The sequence below is a fragment of the Mus caroli genome, unplaced genomic scaffold (genome assembly GCF_978045245.1).
Source record: "Mus caroli unplaced genomic scaffold, Mus_caroli_1 scaffold_6, whole genome shotgun sequence".
In the NCBI taxonomy this organism is placed as follows: domain Eukaryota; kingdom Metazoa; phylum Chordata; class Mammalia; order Rodentia; family Muridae; genus Mus; species Mus caroli.
In genome coordinates, this window is record NW_028227261.1 from 65075341 (window position 1) to 65087423 (window position 12083).

A 12083-nucleotide genomic window follows, 5' to 3' on the forward strand; every position below is an offset into this window, starting at 1 on the left:
GAGCAAGAAATAGAGATCTTATACCATTCTGTGAAATCTATGGATATAGTCTAACACTCTGACATAGGAAGCAGCGTTAGGTACCATGGACAAAGAGAGAAAGGTTTTGGTTTAGTGGGCGTAGACAATCAGTATTATAAAGTGAACTACTAGTGATCACAAGTAAGTGCTATAGTTAGCACTACTATACTATATAGTTATACATGGTGAGGATGTATTTACAATTTTTACCATATTTTACATAAAAAAACCTGAAAGTAATAATACCCACTGGAATATTAAAGCTCAACTGACTTGTGTTTCTTTGGGTGTAGAGAAATGAAGGAAATATGTACCTTCTGAGATAGACACTATTGTATAGTTTTTGAAACTCTGCCTACCATGTGTGAGGTTGATGGTTCTTAGCACTGAAACACACAAAAAGTAATCTTTAAAGAATAGATTATTGGCCGGGCAGTGGTGGCACACGCCTGTAATCCCAGCACTTGGGAGGCAGTGGCAGGCGGATTACTGAGTTTGAGGCCAGCCTGGTCTACAAAGTGAGTTCCAGGACAGCCAGAGCTACACAGAGAAACCCTGTCTCGAAAATTTATTGAATTTCTGAAATTAGCCAAGAGACTATTTCTGAGGATATATCAGCTTCTTTCCTAATGACTTTTCTTGGTTGGAAATAGTTCAATGACCTAATGAACCTGCTCACTGTCTCCTAGGCAGTGTCAAGATATTGACAAGCATCTCTTGAGAGTTCTAAACCATGAATGTGAAAAGTTAGCACCCTTCTTACATTGGCACCATTCATGAATTTTAATATGGTAGAGACTCATTAAAATTACTTAAAACTCTAGTAATATTCAATTAATGGGCTTTTAATCTTCTGTTTAATCAAGAATAGAAAGATATGACAGAAAAAAATGGTGATCTCTACATTTGTATGCCATGTGACATTGTGGGTTTTTTTCAATATTCTGTTTATCTGAAAAGATTTTGTTTTTTCATCAACTAGCCTTAGAAATAGTAAGACAAATGTCTGTTTTTTTTATTTAGATAATATAATTAATATCCTTTTCATATTAAAATATTTCTAAAATGGTACACTTACTTGAAATGATTAATCAGCATATTTGTTTAATATCTTTGTTTTAGTTTTGCTTGTATGTGTGTCCTTGCAGACCTTGAACTTCCTAATGTTGTACTGTATAGCTTGCAAGACTTATCTGATGTTGGGATTGTAACCTAACCACTTCATCAAATGGAATATAGTACCAGCTATATTTAATGAAAAATACACAGAACCATGACAAAATAGTGGCTGCTACAATTGCTCTGTGTGAAAGCTGTCCTGTAAGCTTCAAGGCCAAGTTCTAATCCCTACCACACACAAGTTCCTAACTTGTTATCCTAGCACTAAAGCAACAGAGATGTGAAATCACTGGAGCATGCTGGGTAGCTAGACTCACACAATTGGCATACTCTGGGTTTATAGAGAAACCCTACCTCTCTATGTAAAATGGAGAATAATAATGGAAGGCACCTGACATCAGCTTCTGGCCTCCAAACACAGATGTATACATTTGAATGCACATTCATGCACTAATCCATCTATATGCACAAAAATGCTTATAAAAATATATACTGTAGCTGGGCAGTGGTGGCACACACCTTTAATGCCAGCACTTGGGAGGAGAGGCAGGTGGATTTCTGAGTTGGAGGCTAGCCTGGTCTACAGAGTGAGTTCCAGGACAGTCAGGGCTACACAGAGAAACCCTGTCTTGAAAAACTTTATATATATATATATATATATATATATATATATATATATATATATATATACTTAAGAACATCCTGGGATGGATTAGTCACTGCCTCCAAGCCAATACAAAACCCTGTATATTAAATTCAAAATAATATTTAACAATCATGCAAGACATAGGTTTTTCCACATTCTGGTCAGTAATTATAAAAGTTGTGAGTTTTAGATAGATAGGAGGTAGATAGGGGAGATATAGGGATGATGTTGACAGCCAGAAAGGGAAGGCTGGAAATAATGTTATACAGTATTCACACATAAAAACTCAAACACTTTAAATTTAAGAATATTAGAAAATCCTAATTTATAAGAGTATGTTGAGACATTGAGACATATATCCTCTATAGGATTCTATATCCTGTGACAGGGATGTATGTTCTATATTTGCAAAAATTTGTTGCTGTATTTGCAAAAGCGAGTCACTTTATTCATTGAGAGAGGGCCATTCATCAACTCTAGAACTCTTTATTTTTTTGAGACTGGTTGGCTAGTGATCTACCTACTTCAACCCCAACACTATTCCTAGAGTAAAATACACTCCGGCATACCTGACTCTAAACAAGGATGCTGTGGTTGAAACTTGGGTTCTCTTCTACAATGAGTACACTGCCCAATCTGCCAAGTTCTGTTTGGTAGTTTATACGAATACCAAATGGCTTTCAAAGATACTGGTTGGAAGTTGCTATAAAAAATGCTTGTTAGATGATTTCACCACCTATTTGATATTGGATATGGCATCTACTGCTTTCCTTTCCATATTTTTGGTAACACTTTATTTTTGATTTTACAATTATGTTGTAGAATCTGAATTCTGTGATATTATTCCAAAGACTACTAATGATTTTGAGTTAGTATAAGAGTCAATGTACAGGACTAAAATGGAGACCATCCTACTTGGCTCAGGATTCAATTCAAATCTCTAATACTTAACTACAAAGTGTTATGGTTTTATTTGCAATCTGAAGAATAAAATTGTTCAAAATTGCAACACAGGTTCAAGATTAGGTAGGATAGTTGAATGTAAATACCACTTTAGAAAAAGGCAAAGTTGCAAGAGATGGTTAACCTTATTTCCAGAATTAAATGTTTTCTGATATTTTCTAATACACTTGAATGTATTTTGAGCATCTTAAAATGTATTTTATTTCAAAAATAGTTTTATTACATTTAAATTGTCTTTGTGTGTGGATCTGTGAGTGTGCTTAGAACACTTATGGAGGTAAGAGTATGACTTGTGGGAGTCAGTTCACACCTCCTTCCATGTGGATATAGGGATCAAATTCTACTCATGATGCTTGGCCCAAACACTGTTACCAGCTGAACCACTATGCTCTATTCTCTGTAAGTCAAAGCTGCCTCTGTTGCTTTTTGTCCCTTATCAGAAGCAGGAGACAAAGAAATGTGGTTTCACTTCTTTGCCCCTTGTGATTCCAGTGCTTTCTTTCATACCCCCTCTGGTGCAGTTTCTCTTATGCAAAAGAATTTAGAGCTCACATTCTAGGCTTGCCCCAGACCAGATGGCCAGTATTTGGAAAATCCCCAATTTTTGAATAACATAAATACAAAGATGACACAATATTTTAAGAAAATTTAATTAAATTAGTAGAAAGCATAAGCAAAGCAAGAGAGAACATCATCAGTTTAATTACATCAATAAACACAACAACATATCTTGTTCTGTATAAAATGTATCAGACACAGTAAAACTTAGGACCGCAACTAAGTGTATCAGATAACCTTACATTTAAAAATGCAAACATTTTAGCCATGTAAAAATGTGATATTAGTTCTTTTGGCATCTTTATTTTTTATTATTATCACTTGTGCAGTCCTGGTATTATTTTTTCATTCCCATTTGTTATCAATAATGCTCAAGTCCACACAGAACCAGCTTTCATTGTGAACAGTTGCAGACAGTGCATCTATACAGTCAGAATGATTTGGGGATCATTTATAACGGTTCTTTACTGATGGCATGTGTTGTGGATGGGCCTGGGACTGTTCTTGTGAACCTATCCCCTAATGAGTATAGGAGCCAATCTCTGGGAAAGTAGGAGGGCCTTCCGAGTTGGACAGAGGAAGAGAGGAAGCAGGAGAGAGTTAGGTCCTTTTAGATAGGGATAGCATGAGGACAAGATGTAGCTACCAGTGTCTCCCTGTTTAATGGTAGATCCATCAGGATTTGCCACCAGAAGAATTAGATTTAATAAGACTTACAAGATTAGACTTTTAGATGCTGCACCCAGTGATTGAGTTACCATCATTTCTGAACTAAGTTTGTGTTGTATTTTCCTGCATGTGGGGGCTTGTCCAGGTTCAAGAGAGAAAGGTACGATGGCATAGTGTTGGTTTGCCTGAGGTGCATCACAAAGGCTGTGGGTATGAAGTATGGGGCTGTCATGGTAGCAACCCATCAGTGGGAACTTAGTGAGCTGGCTGGCGAGATTTTGGAGCTCAGAGTCAGAGAGTCTCCACAAGATAATAACAGGTTGGCCATTGACCACCAATGCATGGCCGGCCAGGTCGCTGGGGCTGAGAGTTGCAGGCACAAACACGGGAACATGCAGTTCTTTTTAATATTTCCTGTAACAAGCATGGCATTGTTCATATTTTTGTCAACCACTCTTAATGCTAAGGTCCTGATGGTGAGACTAGATTTTTTAGCTACCATGTTTTGCTTCTGAGTACCTGCAACTTTCTGTTCCTGCTTGACTAAGATACATTTTGACTTTAACTAAAATTGTTAGAATTCTTTCTTCCTTCTCTTGCTCTGATTCAACATGTTTTGTTTTTGCAAGTTAAATAATTCCTAATTCAAGTATACTTCCATAGTTTCCCAAGAAACCAGCTAGATACTCACTGCTGATAAAATAGACTATATATAGCAAGTGCCCACTATGTGACCATCAGTAAAATAAACAATAAACGCATAGGGGAAACCCTCAGGTTTGCCACCAGCTGCCAAGTAACAGATCCCTGCCTCCCACAAGTTGTGTCTGGAAATAGGTCTCATTTTAGTAGTTGCCAAGAATTTAGGATTCCATCTACTAACAAACCAGTTTTTCTTTACTATATCCTAGCGGTAATTGTCTTCAGCGTCAATCACTCCACCTTGAATCACTAAATACAAGGTATTGTTATTACTATAATTATTGCTATTATTGTCATTGCATGTCATTCTGAATGCAGAGGGGAATTCTGAAGAAGGAATATTTTGAAAAGAATGGTACTGACACTTTCACTAAAAGGAAATGAATTATGCTAAATGTGAGTCAGAAATTTGAGTCACACAAAAAGGAAGAAACGTGTGTACCTCGTTAGAATTTTTCATAGTGGTAATTATAGTATCATTCCCCTTTCCTAGATGCTTAAGAATCAGAAGGCTTAGGAGATGAGTTTGTACAATGCTTTAGACATATCATCCTTTCCTTGTTGGTAAACTTAGCCTTTCTGTGATGGGGTAAATAGAAGAGAGTGGAGTAAATGACAGGCAGTCATGCATGAACCCGACTGCAGACCTTTCACTGCCCAGTGCTCCAAGGTTCTAACATCTTACTATTTAACACTGTGGACTCTCCCCGGGAATGCCATCCTCCCTTAGGACCCTCATCCCAGTGCTGAGAGGATGCACAAGCACTGGGTGAGGAAGTACATGAGTGAAAGTAACATATTAACTCTAGGTGTTTTTAGGAACATTTTGTGGTTCACCAGATACTAATTATAATAAGATTTCAAATGTGTTAAGTTAACATTTCATGAAGTCCTTTTCATATGCCAGCCTCACCAGATCTTATTTTTGCTTCCTGCATATTTTCAGGCACCAAGATAAGTAGTTCATATTGCTTCTTTCCTTTTATAACTTTTTAAATATGTGTGCACTCAACATTATTTTTTAACTGGATCTGAGTCTTTTCTCTTCACTCGGATATTTTAATTGTCCCATTTCCAATATATTTTAAATACAAATAACATATGAAATGTGTCAGTCTTCACATTGAATTTATAAATAAGTCTGGTCACAGTCAAATAATTTCACACATTGCCCAGCATGAGCGTCAATTTAAAATATGAGGCTCATAAATAAAATGAAAACTGTTACCCAGAAGATCTGAAAACAGTTATTATGGTGGAGTTAATCTTTTCACAAACTCATGGTCTTTCAGTGCACTGCTTTGACTGGGAACCCCTAAATACCACAGGTCCTGCATAATAAATCTTACTAGGCAACCTTATTTGAAAATTTAAATTGGAAGAGCATCATCATCTACTTGAATTGAATTTAACCTTGTGGAAAAGAGGATAATTGTATATTTGCAAAGGATGTCAAAATAGCATGAGATGGTGTGTTTTCATTGAAAAATAAGCAAAGCTGTTTCAGAGTCTTCTAAATACCCAACAAATATCACAAGCACATAATCACAGTGTACTCAAAGGTCTAGAGGCAGCTCTGGCAGGTTACCGATGTTGAACTAGACCACTGACACCTGGTCATTCACTGCACAGGGCCTGTGAACCACGAGTAGAAAGAAGAGGTTTCAACAGATATTTAGGTTACAAAGAGGTCTATAGGTCATATACAATTTTCTTTTCAAAAATAAAACCTTTCTGGCTCCTATTAAGGGAATGTGGAAAGTAGGTTTAATTACCATAATGAGGTTTTCATGGCACATAGGAGAAGGAGTGACTGTTTTTTTTTTATATTCCAGGAGGGATGGCTTACAAGTCAACATTTAGTCCTACAAGCATAGTTAATTTATGTGTTATTATTGTTTATCAAATATTACCCTTCTAAAGTCTTGTATTTAACTCTGTAGTGAAAGCTAGATTTTATAAAATATACCAATAACTAATTTTCAATTGGTTTTCCTAATGATCTCTACAGAATTCATATCTCCTTATATGCACATATATGTTTATATGTGTATTGCTGGTTTTTAATGTAGCACACAAAGTAATGGATTTCATTGTGGTATCATCAAAGCTATATTTCATTCTTATTTACTGTCTGTACCCATTATTGCCTCTTCCCACTCTGGCAGACCCTCTTGCTTCTCCCACTCCCCTCCTCTCCTTCCTGCTTCAAGTCCTTTACATCACCCTCTCTGTTCCCTCATCTCTCTCCTTTAAGGTCCTTTTTTCTCATACTCCTGTTTCTACTTTCATAATCTAAAAACATAAACACACTACCACGTGCACGCGCGCGCGCGCACACACACACACACACACACACACACACACGCTCGTGCCACGTTTTTGTTGTTTGGTAATACATGGTTGTTTTTCTTTCAGATTTACAAACAAATTATAGCTTCATAGTAGCAACAAAAACTTCTCTGATGTTGACAACAGTGACAGTGTTTGGCCATTGGTATTTTCCTTATTTTTTCATGATGCCTGCATCTCTATTTTCTATTTAAATATGTATATTTACTATTTTCCTAAATTACTGAATTTTATCCAGTTTATTTCTCTCAAAAATCGTAAATTTTTAATGTTGCCTAAATGTTTTAATTGCTTTTCAATATATCCAATTATGTCTGTTTTTCTAAGTTCTGCTTCCATGGTTCACTTACTTTTTAGGCTTTTTGTAACAATTAAATAATTTAACACACAGGAAGCACTTAATATTGCAATTAAATATGACTACTTGTTACTATAATTTTCCCGTGTCATTGATTTCTTTTCATCATTTATTCTAAGTGTGTAGTGAATTCAACATCCCACCCTGTGTTTATTACCATCTGTCACACATTGAAGTTTCCATGTGCCAGATATGAGGCAGTTTGCACAAGTTTTGTCAATTTCTCTCAATGTTGATGTCAAACATATTGATCATTGTCAATTTTGAGGCATGGAAATATCAAATAGTTTGTCTGAGATTTTGTGATTAGGAAGTAACATAGTTAAAACTTTGATCAAGGTCTGTTTTCCTCTTAAGTTTTTACCTTGACTCTAAGCATGTACCTCACATTCATCTTACCTTTTCCTTGCCAGTGTGTGTGCATGTACATGGACTTCTCCAATTCTTCTTTTGCTTTACTGATCTAGGTTTCTTCAGAGATGCATTTACTATGCAATAATGTTCATGGCATTCCTTTCTTTCTTTGCACAGAATAGGTGAAACTTCTTGTAAATCTTCCTTTCCAACAGTAATCTTGTTGTTCTCCCCACATTTTCATACTGTTGAATTTCTTCATTAGTGCTGGGTTTTGCTTCTCCTAGTTCTCTGGGACACAGGCACTGGGAGACAAATGTCTAGACTCTAGAATCTATAGTCTTATCTGCTGTTGTACTTCAGACTCTAAATATTTTTCATGGCAATGGAGATACCTTTGAAAGTAGTGACTGATGCTGGAATTAGTGGAGGAGGCTGAAGGCAGGATCTGAGTCATGATGACATAGCCCTCAACAATGAAAGGCACACCACCCCCAGCAGGCAATGAGCAGCAGAAACATCTTACCTGGACTCAGTGTTGGGGCTATGAGAGAATCAAGAACTTTTAGCTCTTTGTTTCCTTAGACTTATTTTTCAATTTATCTTTAATCCCAGCATTGAGGATAGAGAAGAATGTTCTTCTAGAATCCCTGTGATTGTCAGGTTCATTAATGCTCCTATCATTAAGACTTCTGTCAAATCTGAATGTGGCAGAATTCTTAAAAGCAGTGTAGGTTTGAATAGGTTTCAGCATACGTTTGAATTCTTGGCTTTAGAATTACACAAACAATTCAATGACTCTAGAAACAAAATCTATTACTATTCCTATTAGTAGTAGACAGGCCAATATGGAAAGGGAAATTTCACAAGGTCACACCCCTAGATAAATGGCTATCATGCCATTGATAATCAATGGCTGCTGGCAGAGGGAATAATATTTTTCTCCAGGAATAAGACTTAAATGGCTAGCTTTAAACATATATACATATAACAAATACTAAATGAATTCAGTTGGTTATGTATCTGAATGTAGTGATAATTAAAAAGAGTAGGTCATGAATTTGAAGGGGAGTCAGAGAGGATTTGGGAAGAGTAGGAGCACAGAGGAGGAGGAATGGAAATGATGAAAATAGTACACGTGTATAAAATTCTCAAAAAATGTACTTAAGAAATAAAGATGAGGTTAAAAAATTTTAAACAGAGGAAAAAATCACTTAACAAATCAAAGCTTTCTCTGACAGTTTTATCTTGTAACCCTGGCTGGCCTGAAACTTGTTATGAGAGGGCAGATGGTCTTGAACTCATAGATCTGTTTTCCTCTGATACCAAAGTGCTAGGGTTAAGGCATGCACATAAGTTTTGGAACTTAACTTCAAGTCAGTCTATTATACCTGAGAAAGAATTATTTTAAGGCAGAGTTATACCCAATTTTGTTTTTAGTGATATTATTTCAAGAGTTTATGAAATTAATGATAACTACACAAACTCATTTCACTCATTCAACTTCTAGTGAGTCTTAAATTTATTTATAATCAAACATTGGTGACAATGAGAACACTAGATTTAACATCCTGCCCACCTGCTAATAGCAATCACTTCAAAACAGTAATGGTTGACTTCACGTGCATGACTTCTCTTCTCTTACTGTTATTTTTCAGTAACCCAGAGGAGAGAAAACAGAGCGAGCTGAAGGAGTTGTTAACCTTTGCGTCATATTCATTTATCACCTACACAATAGGAAGTAATTAAGACCTGCAGTCTAAAAGCAGGTGACCTATCAGAATATTAAAGCTTCTTCAAGTAGGTGCTTCATTATGTGAACATGTAATTACATTGTGTCTTAAGACATTGTCTGAGTATCTTGCCTGATAGGTTGTGGGAATATATAACTCTATTTTAATGTGGCTTCCATGTTTTGAAATGGAAGTGTGCATCTCTGCTTTGTGTTAATTAATACTGTCATTATAAATTGCATAGCCTCTTTAAATTCTCCTGATTTAAAAAAAACACCTAGGATATGTATGCACATACCATTAATATATAAAATAGTGATTTTATTTAGAGAATAATTTAGTGACCCAATATAACAGAATGGAAGCCAAATGTGATATTATGTTATAAATTTATATTTTAATTCAAAAGATTAAACAGTGATCTACTCATTAAAGATTAAGAGCAATATATATAACTGTGTATGACTCTTAACACTTAACACATTTTTAAGTTGAGTTCATAAAAGAATTTACTGAATATTCTGAATAATAAGAGACCCATGCCAGAGTGCAGATAACAAGAGCATTTATTCTACCATTAATACTAAGGATCTTTGGCAGTACAAAAAAATAACAAATTGTAATTAATAACTTTTAAGACTCAATAGATTTGAGATTGAGGAGCTTTGCTCTAATGCTGATTTCCCATTGTGAGGGCAAGATGACTATTCCAGAATCATAAGAAAGACGACTTTCTATAACTACAAAAGCATGTGCTAGGTATGTTTAAGGAAACCAAAATCATTACAGGATCCTATTAGGATCGAATAATTAAAACTTCTGATGCATTTTGGTGGCTTCTTTTAACTACAATAGTTTACAAATGTATCCAATAAAAAACTGAAAAATGAAATAAAATCTTGCTGAGTTTGGTTTAAGTTAAGGTATTGGACATTTATTATTAAGTAATATTGGAATGATTTCATTTGTATTTGTAGTATCTTTACCAAGAGTATATGCATAAAAGTTTCCAGCATTCTAGTGAAAGAACTGTATGATAAATATTCAAACACTATTCACATTTCACAAATAGTTTTGCTCTGTTTATCAGATTATAAGTTTTTCACTTACTTGTCTCCTAATATGTCTCTGTCACTGGGATAAAATAAGATGCAGATATCAGTGTATGCTGGCTGCACTTAAGCATGCGTGCATTCATGTTATTAAGCATACTTTAATATTTGCTTAAGATTACTTGTAATTTGTACTTCAGATAAATTTTTTTTAATTTTTAAATTGATTTTATATCCTAATCACAGCTTCCTCTCTCCTCTCCTCCCAGTCCTGTCTTTACAGATTCCTCCCCTCACTATAGCCTCCCCTTTATCTCAGAGAAGAGGAAAACTCCTTGAGTACCACTCCAGCCTGGCACATTTAGTCACAGCAGGACTAAGCACATCCTTTCCCACTGAGGCCCAACCAGGCAGTTCAGGTAGGGAAAGGGGATCTAAAGGCAGGCATCAGAGTCAGAGAAAGCCCCTGCTCCAGTTGTTAGGGGACCCACATGAATACCAAGCTGCACATATCCTACGAATATGTAGGGGTTCTAGGTCCAGCCCCTGCATATTTTATGGTTCATGGTTCAGTCTCTGTGAGCTCTCATGGGCCCAGGTTAATTGTCTCTGTAGGTCTTCTTTTGGTGTCCTTGACACCTCTAGCTTGCTCACTTGTATCCCTCACTTTTCCACAAGGCTCCCGGAGCTCTGCCTGATGTTTCGCTGGTGGATCTCTGAATCTATTTTCATCAACTGTTGGATGAAGCCTCTCAGCAGATAGTTATGCTAGGTTCCTGTTAGCAAGCATAACAGAATATGATTAATTTAAAAATTTAGACCAAAGAATAAAAATTAGCATATAGCACTTGATAATGTACATTGATAAATGTGCACACATCTTCAACCAGGTATTGAATGTTAAGCTGGGATTGGCCCAGTAACATCCTTTCAGGCTTTCCCAGTCAATCTCTGTTTCTATTCTAGATGCAATAGCAAGTATTGCTTCACATTTTTCTGTTCTAGAATTTTTGAAGTCACATGACATATACTTTTATTTAAGGAATCACTCACTAAGCATGTTTTTAAATATTTCTCATTTTCTATATGCATCAAAATCTTATCCTAGTTTATTATTGAATTATATCACATGTGAATAAACTAAATGTATTTATTGACCTATTCTGCTTTTCAGGGACACCTGGACATTACCATTTAGAACAGTTATGACTAAAAATTGTATGGCAATTTTTACAAATCTTTCTTTGGGCATATGTTTTCATTATTCTAGTCTAAATCTTTGAGATAATTTCTGGGTCATGCAATAATTTGCATGTTTCAATTTAAAATAAATCTCCAGACCTTTTTCCCAAAGGAATTGCTCAATTTTATATTTACAGTGACAATATATAAAAATATCATTTACCAAAGTCATTGCCTATATTCATTCATGTCAGTCTATTACTTTTGCCTTTCTGGGCATGGGTTTCTTGTTGTAATAATTATTTATACTTCCTTCATAAACAGTAAAGTTGACTATATGACTTGGTTTCTGATCTTAATTTGGGAAATTCCTT